Source organism: Sinocyclocheilus grahami, unplaced genomic scaffold, assembly GCF_001515645.1.
Source record: "Sinocyclocheilus grahami isolate Dianchi unplaced genomic scaffold, SAMN03320097.WGS_v1.1 scaffold679.1, whole genome shotgun sequence".
Classification (NCBI taxonomy): Eukaryota; Metazoa; Chordata; class Actinopteri; order Cypriniformes; family Cyprinidae; genus Sinocyclocheilus; species Sinocyclocheilus grahami.
The window spans coordinates 745,000-757,166 of NW_015505858.1; the positions used below are offsets into that span (position 1 = coordinate 745,000).

Consider the following 12,167-nt stretch of genomic DNA (forward strand, 5'->3'; position numbering starts at 1 on the left):
AATACTTTATTCTCAAAATGACCAAAGATGCTTTTATTTAAAAAGCGTATGATCCTGTGTCAGAGCTTTAGAGGGTTTATTTCATGTTGTACGCAATGCAAAAACAGCACTGACAACATAAATGTGAATGAAAGGGTTAATGGATCAGTCAAGCTCAGGAACCGTCAGCTAGAAAGCCAAAGTCATTCCTTCCTTTCAAGAGTGAGTATGTGTCTTTATTTCTGTGGATATCTTTAAGCGGCTCTTAATTGTACATTTAGATTTTTTTTTTTCCTGTTTCACCGCCTTTTGTACATCTGTGTGCACATTTCCTCCATCTGAATTCTCGTTCTTCATGTTCTCCAGTGCCTCAGATGAACAAATGTTGTACAAATTAATTTTTTTTCAACACAGCAACTGTTTTCCGATTATATATCTAATAAAATGCTTAGTTGCAGAAATCAAAACCAGTTGTTTTTTTAAATACGGTTTAATTTACAGAAACATCAAGGACAAATTGTTTGCAAAAAAAAGTCAAAACTGATTTATGATGATATATTATAAATAATATTAATTTATTATTAAGTACATACTGCATGGAGATTTTCTTTCACACCAGTCACAATAAATTATGAAGGACAAGTGACTATGCCCAGTAAGCGAAGAGAAACACAGCCACTGATATACAGATGATGAGGTTGGCGTTTACCAGGTGTCTCATACAGGGCTCTTCCTCGAGGGAACACGTCTGAGACTTGGGTTTCTCTCCTTTCTGCTTCTCCATTCCACAGATCCAGAATAGAGCAGACTTGAGTTTAGATGAACCCGCACTGCTGGACGCAGAACTACTGGAGTCTGCTGACAAATAATGCATTCAGAAGTATTACCTACATGAATATAATTAGGAGATTTAGTGCATTTTATATCATTTGTTTGCAGATTGCAATTTTTATGTAATGCAATGATGTTCAGATATTAAATGTGATGTAGATATTTAAGTAATGCTTGGAGTCATTGTATGCTTAAAAATATTTCAGTTCCTCCAATTTGTTTTGAGATATTCTCGTATCTTTCCCCTCATTTAAAGGGATAGTTCACCCAAAAATGAAAATGTGATGTTTATCTGCTTACCCCGAGGGCATCCAAGATGTAGGTGAATTTGTTTCTTCAGTAGAACACAAATGAAGATTTTGAACTCAAACCGTTGCAGTCTGTCAGTCTTATAATGGAAGTGAATGGGAATCACGGCTTTGGGAGTCAAAAAACATACACAAACAAAACCAAATGAAACCCTGCGGCTCGTGACGATACATTGATGTGTAAAGACACAAAATGATTGGTTTGTGCAAGAAACTGAAAAGTATTTATATCGTTTTTTACCTCTGATTCACTGCAATGTCTGAACTGTCATGAGCGCGTCCTAGACAGCCGGCACCTGACACCTCATCTTGCTTTACGGCGGATCGCAGACTTATAAGTGCATTACCGCCACCTATCTCTCAAATGGACCATTGACACTTTCTACAATCTCAATTAGGTGTCAATGGTCCATTTGAGAGATAGGTGGTGGTAATGCACTTATAAGTCTGTGATCCGCCATAAAGCAAGACGACGAAGACGCATCACGCACCGGCTGAAGACGACGACGCAAACGCGCTCAGGACAGTTTAGACATTGAAGTGAATCAGAGGTAAAAAATGATATAAATACTGTTCAATTTTATTGCACAGACCTATCGTTTCGTGTCTTTACACATCAATGTATTGTCACGAGCCACAGGGTTTAATTTGGTTTTGTATGTTTTTTGACTCCCAAAGCTGTGATTCCCATTCATTTCCATTATAAGACTGACAGACTGCAACGGTTTGAGTTCAAAATCTTTGTTTGTGTTCAACTGAAGAAACAAAGTCACCTACATCTTGGATGCCCTGGGGGTAAGCAGATAAACATCACATTTGTATCATCACATTTATCATTTTTATCATTTTAACATCAAAAACTATCCCTTTAAACACATTGATAGTCCAGTTATCCAGCAGAGGGAGACAAAGTAATTTCATATTTTTCAAAGAAATAGATCGGGATAAATTAGACACTTTGCAACTCCATTTATCTGTGCCTGCATATGGATTGGACAAAGTACCCTCTTTTGTAGGATATGCATCATTTTCCATGTCTTTTGAGTACTGTGTGGCATCCTCGATCATCTGGAGATCTGAAACCACAACCTCTTTGCTTTCTGTCACAGGATCAAAGCGTGTGTGTACCACGTCAAACGACTGATCTGGAAAATAACAAACCCTTTATATGAGTGTATTTCCCAAATTAAAGGGATAGTTCAGCCAATAATTGTAATTCTGTCATTCCCTCAAGCTGTGCCAAACATGTATGAGTTTCTTTTTGTCTGTAGAGCGCAAAATATTCTGAATAATTTTGGTAACCAAACAGTTGATGGTAGCCATTGCTTTCTATAGTATTTTTTTTTTCCATACTATGGAAGTCAGAAGTGTTTGGCTTAGAACAACATGAGGGCAAATAAATTATTTTATTTTGGGGTAAACTATCCCTTTAAGGTTTATGAAAAGACATTTCTGAATGCAAAGTATTTTTTTGTGAAATTGCAAACTGGGTTAGGGTTGGTCTTTTGTGTGTGGACTCTGATATTTCATTGGTTTTAATTAACCAAGAGTCTGTCCATTGTAGGTTGATCCAAGTCTAGCTGCAAAGGGATGGAAAAACTTTCAGACACTTTCTAAAAAATTTCCAAAATTTTCTGAAAGTTTCCAGAAATTAGATGCAAGCAAGCCAATGTCATTTCTAACCAAAATTTAACATCTATCCAATAATGGAGGCTGACGTCAAACCAACCTTGGGATTTGACGTCAAGCCAGCTTCATTTCCAACTAAACTGTCCAATGTTTACACCTTTCTTCGTACATTTAAATGCAAATAGCCATTTATAGGATTGAGAAACTGATGAATTGTCTTTTAAAATCAAGTGTGCATAACTCGTTGATGTCATACCTTCCCACAATCATGAGCTCCCACTCGGAGGCAGTGTGCGGCGGATGTTTCTCCAAAGGTCCATGGTGAAAATGGTGCTGGAACTGTTGAATATGGAAGTCAGAGAGGACATGAGAGCAGCCAATATCACAGCCATCATTAAACCCCTCAGACCTTGACAAACACACACAAGAAGAAAATGATTCATTGCAGCCACCTGTTCTAGAAACTGAAAACTATAGAAAAAAAAACTACATATCTATACCTGCAGGAAGAAGCTCCATGACCGGTTTGGCGTAAGCAATGTCCGAGCAGCCCACCGGATTCCCACAAACTTGTTTACACACATCCGGGTCTCCACAGCCTACCTCATCTACAATTCATTTTAAGATAACAAATTGTGCATTTTAGATGTTCAAAGGTCTTAAACTTTGGTGTTTATTTCAGACACACCTGGGTAAAGTATCCTGCTAATCATGCCTGGAATCACCATCATGAAGAAGGGCAGAACTTTGAGGTAAGCTTTGACTGGCCGCTAGAGGCTGGCTGCAAAAGAGAGTCAATCATAGACTCCCCATGTTAAAATACCCAACTTTACAGCAGAAAAAAACATGTTTACAGCCTGGTACAAAAAGTGGTTTTGGTCTATATAGCTAATTTCGCCCTTCATGACAACTGTGAGGGGGGTGAATTTTTTTATAACTCATCCGTTTAAATTATATTAAGCCTTAAAGTTCTGCATAATTAAGGGCATGGCCACTTGAGTGACAGGTGGATTTCCGCTGCTGTCACCACGGTCGAGCTAGGTGGGTGTGGTTTCAGCAACCAGCTCCCACCTTTTTGCCCATTTTCGATTATCCGGGAGTGATGCGCAATAGCGACGGCCGGCTCCGCCCACTTTGAGCTTCAAAACCGCTCTTCAGAAACCTACGGGTGACGTCACGGACACTACGTCCATGTTTTTATACAGTCTATGACCTGGATTGATAGTTCTAGAACTTCTACATAGATAGAAACCATCATAACCATCATGAGTAATGTGTTCAAAATAAGCAAGTTCAATCAACACTGCTGGTTCTTTACCTGGTCAGAACACCAGTACCACATGGATGGACATGCCCAGGATCACTCCCGGCCAGGGCAGGTCAGAGGTCACTAACCTACGGGTGACGTCACGGACACTACGTCCATGTTTTTATACAGTCTATGACCTGGATTGATAGTTCTAGAACTTCTACATAGATAGAAACCTTCATAAGGGGATAAAAATCTTTTGTTGAATGCAGTTGAATGCCTTTTTTAGCACCATTTTAAACTTTCAAATTTAAATTCAGTATTTGCTTAAATTCATTAATCACTTGTGCTTACTTATAGCCGACGTGTATCATTAAAAATCTGACGCAAGTTGTTAACTTTTTAAATTTCACTTTTAAAAAATCTTTTAATCATGTCTAAATAATTATCAAATGCAAAACTCACTCAATGCAAAATGGGTGGACGTTTCAGCAAGACAATGATCCCAAACACAGCCAAGGAAACTCTCAGACGGTTTCAGAGAAAGAAAATAAAGTTGCTAGAATGGTCAGCCAATCACCTGACTTGAATCCAATAGAAAATAAGAACTAAAGATCAGAGTTATAGAAGAGGCCCACAGAACCTTCAAGATTTGAAGACTGTGTGGAAGAATGGGCCAAAATCACACTTGAGCAATGCATACGACTAGTTTCTCCACACAGGAGGCGTCTTGAAGCTGTCATTACCAACAAAGACTTTTGTACAAAGTATTAAATACATTTCAGTAGTTCACTACTTTTCCCCGTGTCATTGCATTTTATTACACAGAACTTCATTTCTGAACTTATTTGTGTGTATGGATTACTCGGGTTGTTACCGAAATCTGGTGAAAATTTCATGTCAACAGCACTTTTAGAAACATATTTACTGGGAAAAATGTTGACGTGTTCAATACTTATTTTACCCGCTGTATGTTTATTAGAGATCGCAACTCTGTTTTTCATTGGCTCTGGCGCTACAACGAATTACGCCACATTAAGTGCGCCAAAACTGTATTTATTGGTTGAATTTCGTATTAAAACTTACAAAATGTGAAAGCTTGTTTCATATCACTTATATACAGTTGTTTAATAAGTCGAGCATTTAAAGAGCGCGGAAGATGACGTAACTGCAGCGCGCTTATAATGAAGAGATTGTTAATATCTTTAACAGAGAGATTCGAATCTCACAATTAGCAGATGATACTACTTTATTCTTGAAGGATAACGTTTCTCCAGTCTAAATGCCTTCTCTAACGCTTAGACTCAAACTTAATTTATCCAAGTGTGAAATTATCTGCTTATTTGACACTGTAGAAACTGAAATATTTGGGGATTCATATAATGAAAAATGTAATTAGTAGACAGTTTCGGAATTTTTCTCAACGGTTATTGAAAACATAATATATTTTTAATAATTGGCTCCAAAGAGATTTATCAATTTTAGGCAGAGTTTTCTTATCCAAAACAGAAGGATTATCCAGATTTGTGTACTCTTCCCTGTCTTTAGCTGTAGATAATCACACTTCCAAAAATATAGATACGATTTTTCTTGATTTTATTTGGAGTAATAAATCTCACAAATTGAAGAAATATGTTTTAGCAAACAAAAGGAGTGATGGGGGTCTTGAAGTCCTGAATTTTGATGATACTAACAATACATTTAAAATTAATTGGTTAAAAAGATGTTTGCTTGGGTCAGATTCTATGTGGTATTTTATTCCTAATAATATATTGAATAGGGTAGGTGGCCTTTCTTTTTTGATGAAATGCAGTTACTCCACTGGTAACTTACCTATTAAACTGGCTAGATTTCATCAACAAGCTTTGTTAGCCTGGAAACTGGTTTACAACCACAACTTTTCCCCCCACAAAACCATCTTATGGAATAATTTGGATATTAAAATTAGAAATAGATCAGTCTTTTTTGATAAATGGTTTAATAAAAACATAATCTTTGTTGCTGATCTATTCAATTCTAATGGTGATTTGTTATCTTATGAATGTTTTATGAATATCCATCAATTTCCCATTCCGTTTAAAGAATTTAACTCATAAAGGCGATTCCTGATGGATTCATATGTCTGATGAAAGCTTCCCTCACCCATGAGTCATGCTCAAATCAACTTTCACAGTTATGTTTGGAAGGTGTTTCGCTTTTAAGTAAAGAATGTAATAATTCATTTATTCCATTTGCCTCTTTAAGAAGAATCGCTTTATGTATCCCCCAATTGTAAGTCGCTTTGGATAAAAGCGTCTGCTAAATGACTAAATGTAAATGTAAATGTAAAGGTTTCTTAAGAAAATACCTACTTTTATAGATTTCTTATGTGAAGTAGAACATTTAATTAAATCACTAAGAGTAATTAATAACAAAAATGTATTTATTTTTTGAAGAGATATGAGGAGATCTTTCATGTACCGTGATTAATACTTGTTTTGGTGTTTTTTTGTTTGTTTTTTAATCCTCTTTTCTTTATTTGTTCTGTTCCTGCCTTTTTATGTTCATAAAAAAGCGATTTAAATGCATCTTTCTCTTTTAACTCCACCAGACCTGTTGCCCGTGAATTGAATGTTCATTTCTCTACCACAAGCCGTCTCCAAAGACGTTTCAGAGAGTTTGGCAGTACATCCAACCGGCCTCACAACCGAAGACCACGTGTAACCACACCAGCCCAGGACCTCCACATCCCGGTTTGCTGATGTCAACGTTGTGGATCGAGTGGCCCATGGTAGCGGTGGGGTTATGGTATGGGCAGGCATATGTTATGGACAACGAACACAGGTACATTTTATTGATGGCATTTTGAATGTATGTGTATGTGAAACTGCACATTTTAGAGTGGCCTTTTATTGTGGCCAGCCTAAGGCACACCTGTGCAATAATCATTCTGTCTTATCAGCATCTTGATATGCCACACCTGTGAGGTGGATGGATTATCTCGGCAAAGGAGAAGTGCTCACTAACACCGATTTAGACAGATTTGTGAACAATATTTGAGAGAAATAGGCCTTTTGTGTACATAGAAAAAGTCTTAGATCTTTGAGTTCAGCTCATGAAAAATGGGGGCAAAAACAAAAGTGTTGCGTTTATAATTTTGTTCAGTGTAGTTATCGTTCTTGGTGTAAACGGCCCTAAAAAGTGCTAAAATATGCGACCTGCGATGGTGTAGAGAGCGGTGATGCCGAGGAGCAAAAGCACAGCGAGGTAGATGTTCCACTGCAGAGCCTGCTGGATGAACACAGCTCCTGCATACATGTCCACCTGCACACAGACAGAGCAACAGAGAGATCATGTCCAAGTCCGCTCTGGTCATTCGAGTTTTAAATTGAGCATACTTACTGATATCTTTGTGAAGATGTAGATAAATAGATATAAAACACAAAGAAATAACTGTATTCTTTTTCCACCAAATCTTTTCTGTAAATACTCGGGCATTGTTGTGACCTGCAAAATAATGGAGAATCATCTTAATTCGCACAAACTGCAGAAACAACTAGATGAACACAGTTGTATACATACACAACCGTTTTTGTCGGTAAACTTTTTTCAAATAAATTGAAAGTTAAATGACATTTGTAAGAATTTCAATTTGCATTAAATAATGATCTGTTAAACATTAGGTAATGTTTAATAAGTACATTAGTAAACACTGACAAGCACATTATCTCATATTTCTAGATATGTGAATGCCTTCGTTAGCATGACTTGTTTTTTTTTTTAAATAAAAATAAAATGTGTGAACAGTAGTATGTACACAATTATTTTTAAATTTTAATTTATTGCTTGAGATTTGTTAAATTGACTCCTAAGTGTATGTATTACTGCATTCTGTTGCTGTCTCACCCTTGATGCAATATAGATGGGTAAAAACAGCCAGCCCAAGAGCAGCACCATCAGCATGCCCTGCACATCAACATGATGCATTATGAATCTCTGAGACATTAACTAAATCACAACAGAAAGACGTCACTCATTCCCAGAATTCTTTGCCTTTTTACATAATGTACTCTATTATAAAGTGGTATATTCAGCAAATTGATGTACTCTCTATCTCTTAAATTGTAGATCTCGTGTGCTTACGTTCCATTCATAAGCAGTGGAAGCGATACCCGCTGCCGCCCCAGAGCCGGCGAGACCAATGAAGTGACCACTGCCCACATTACTGGCAAACAGAGAGGCGCCCACCTGCACAAATATGACAGATGAGATGGAAATTACACTTGATCTAAGGTTCATAAGTCTATTTAAATATATTATACTTAACTTTTATAACATGAATCTCCCCAGATCAAATTTCACCCCGAAATTAAAAGGGATATATATCATTTATCATTATCATTTTGAATAATAGGCCTATTTTATAGGTCATTTCATCATTTTCATGACAATTTTAAGACATTAATCATCACAAATTGTTAATTAAAATTAAAACCATAAACAATTTTCCTTGAAATAAAATAAACTTTAAATGAATTAAATATTAATAAAAAAAAAAACTTTAATTTTTTTTTTATTAAATTACATTTGAAAAAAGTTTCTTATTTTTCTTGTTTAGTTAAACTTGAAGCACTACAAACTAAAAATGAAATGCATAAAATCGGGAAATTTTCAAATAAATACATAAAAACAACAAAATTACTAAAACTAACTAAAATTTTAATGAAAATATGAAAATAATATCTTATTCAAAATATTAACAAAAACTATAATTGTATAATAGTGTTGGTAAAATAACACTGTAATATGCATGCGAATTACATGACAGTAATGAGAAATATACTTTTGTATTACAGAAATAAGAGCTGGTGGGGAAATTGTGCTTAAAGGGTTAGTTCACCCAAAAATGAAAATTAGGCTGCGTTTTACACCCCCCCGAGGCATCCTAGGTGTATATGACTTTCTTCTTTCAGACGAATCCAGTCAGAGTTATATTAAAAATTGTCTTTGATCTTTCAAGCTGTTTAATGCCACTCAGCGGGTGTTGCATGCATCAGTCCAAAAGAACTTAAAAAGCACCCGTCCATATAAAAAGTGTTTCACACGGCTCCGGGGGGTGAACAAAGGCCTCCTGTAGCGAATCGATGCGTTTTTGTAAGAAAAATATCCATATTCAAAACGTAATAATCACTTGAATCTAGCTTGCGCTTACTGTTGTAAACGGAAGCAGCTCCGGGGCGGATGACGTATGAGGTTGGCGTTGCGCATGCGCTGCTCAGAAGTGACGAACGCGGAAGCGCAGCGGAGAGATCAAAACAAAACAACGGTTTGCGCATGCGCCGCTCAGAAGTGACGCACTCGGAAACACAGCGGAGAGATCAAAGCAAAACAATGGTCAAGAATTAGAAGTACAAAACGAGCATTTGTAAAGAAGAATGTCGGAGGATTTTGATATAAGCCAAGAGGAGACTGGTTTTCCTTTGCTAAAGTAAGGAAATTTTGCTTCCTTTACTCCTGTTAACAAACGTTGGTTTTCACGAGACTCACCAGCACATGCGCAACGCTCAAATCATACGTCATCCTCCTGGAGCTGCTTCCGTCTACAACTGTTGGCGCAAGCTACATTAAAGTGCTTATTACGTTTTGAATACGGATATTTTTCTTACAAAAACGCATTGATTCGCTACAGGAGGCCTTTGTTCACCCCCAGGAGCCATGTGAGACTTTTTTTTATGGATGGGCAATTTTTATTTAAGTTCTTTTGGACTGATGCATGCAACACCCGCTGAGTGGCATTAAACAGCTTGAAAGATCAAAGACAATTTTTAATATAACTCCGACTGGATTCGTCTGAAAGAAGAAAGTCATATACACCTAGGATGCCTCGGGGGTGAGTAAAACGCAGCCTAATTTTCTTTTTTGGGTGAACTAACCCTTTTTAATTGTCACAAAAATAATGGCAGATGTTAATGGTCCTAAAAATAGGCTTCCTTTTCTTTATGCAATAATGTTTTGGTAGTAACACTGTAACACAGTATAATGCATATATTTTTTTGTATTACAGAAACGAAAATAATGTCAAAATTGTCAATGCTCCGAAAAATAGACTTTATTTTCTTTATGCAAATATATATGGTTTGAGATTTACTCACTCACCGGCCACCAAGTCATGTTTTTGCCAGTAAGGAAGTATCCATCCACTGTGCTTCTCTTGGTCTTCCACATGGACTGTTGAGTGAGCAAAGGTTATAAATACGCCATATACAAGATGTTAAGCCATAAATATGATAAGTAACACGTTTACTGGTGTAAAATTCAGCTACGATGTGTGTGATATTACAGAGAGAACAAGAACTTGAAGCCTGCAAACACTTATTATAGAGTTTTGTCACTGTGAAACACATCATCACGATACAGCTGTGCATTTTGTGATTTCAGTAAACTTACCCACAAGCCCACTGCCAGAACCAAGAGGAAGTAGATGACAAGCACCACTATATCTGTGGTGGCCAGGGTGGTCGGGCGCGATGTGTCCTCGGCGGTGGGGGAAGGGGAAACGACGGGATGCTCGGTGGCAGCCATGAGGAGTTTCTCAGGTGTGTGTCACTTTAAGACAACAGACAGTAGATAATCGCTCTCATCTACACACTTTGACAAACACACTCAATGTAATAATATGAAGATGATTATACATTATCTAGCCTGTATTTGCATGTTAATGCTTTTCCAAGATTCACAGAGATACTGGGTATAAGTTACAGAAAAAATGGCAAATGTTTCCCTATGGAGTGTAAAACTAAAATGTTAACTCCTAAGAAAGGACCACTGGGAAAAACTCAGAAATGGCTTTATACTCACATTTTCTGATTTCAAATCCAAATTTGATAAAGAAGCCATACAAAAACCATGTTTCCTCACAGATTTACTGGATTGAATCAATTTTACTCTCGACAGAAGAGAGAAATATATGCAAACATGCTTATAGCAGCCTGCATGATAAATATTGTTCAGGTTTAGGATGTAAAGTATTATTTTAGTATTGAAGTCTGTAAAGGCATTTTCATTTTCTTCCACCTTAACCTAGCACAGGGTTCCCACAACTTTTGACCAGTGAATTTCCATGACTTTTCCGGTTGTTCATAATACTGAATTAAAAGTTTAGTCAAGATCTCTTTCTATAGACCTAGAAATTAACATTGTAAAATGACAATAAGGTGTAGCCTAAACCTGAAAATCACAACATTAGTAACTGCCATACTAATTAATACCCAAGTATGTATACTAAACAACATAAGTATATATTTTACTGATTTAGTCCGTTTTACTTTAAATAGGCAAGTAAAAATATAACAGCAACCTAAACAAAATCTGAACATTTGTTAGTAGAACATTAGTCATTTCTAATTCTTCTTACTGATCCTAATTAATATCCATTAATGTTCACATATGCACATCCAATATCATTCAAACTCATCAAAAATAAAAACAAGCAAGCATACTAACATAATGAAAAGTGCTTTTTCAGCCTGCAGAATTGAACAAAGCTGAATCAAAGATCTCAAGATTTCTCATACACATATAGCCATTACTACATAAACAAACAACGAGAAACAGAGGAGCAAAATTAAAGACTCACCTAAATAACAGGTTAGAAACAGACAGAGGTCTTTAACTTAGTAAAAGGTCCATTTAAATAGGACAGGAGGGTCTCCAATGAATGAAACCAGAAGTAGCGTAGAGATGACCCCTCTCCGACCAAAGGGATCAAACTCCACTCGCCTTCATGTAACACTTCACGCTGGTTAAAATTAATAAAGCGTTTTATTACCAAAACAGTAATGACAACAGAACAATGCTGCAACATCACTTATACAGAGTTACTCCGTAGAAGCAGCAACATTTGTTATACATGATACATTACAAAAGAAAGGAAAACAAACTCTGAAATAAACAACGTAATTTCTCAAATAAATGAACAATAGTAAAAGTCCAGTACTGCCCTGTAAGTGTTCATAACTTTAGTAGTTTGTGTATTTCTTGCATTTACAGTATCACCGCCAGATATTAATTAGTCTTATACGGCACTTTTAAGTTCAAGTCGTTCAATTTTTTCTTTGGGCCATCATCCCACACTGTAAAAAAAAAAAAAAAAAAAAAATTTACCGTAAAAACCCGCACGCGGGTGGTGCTGG

At 36.5% G+C, this 12,167-nt stretch overlaps 1 protein-coding gene and 1 pseudogene across 1 annotated transcript in view; one reads left to right on the plus strand and one right to left on the minus strand.

Moving 5' to 3' along the window:
- LOC107559249 (rho GTPase-activating protein 17-like) overlaps positions 1-12,167 on the plus strand; it is a 62,658-nt gene that overhangs the window by 39,737 nt on the left and 10,754 nt on the right. The gene's annotated exons all lie outside the window — the stretch shown is intronic.
- On the minus strand, positions 593-11,633 carry LOC107559227 (sodium/myo-inositol cotransporter 2-like; annotated as a pseudogene).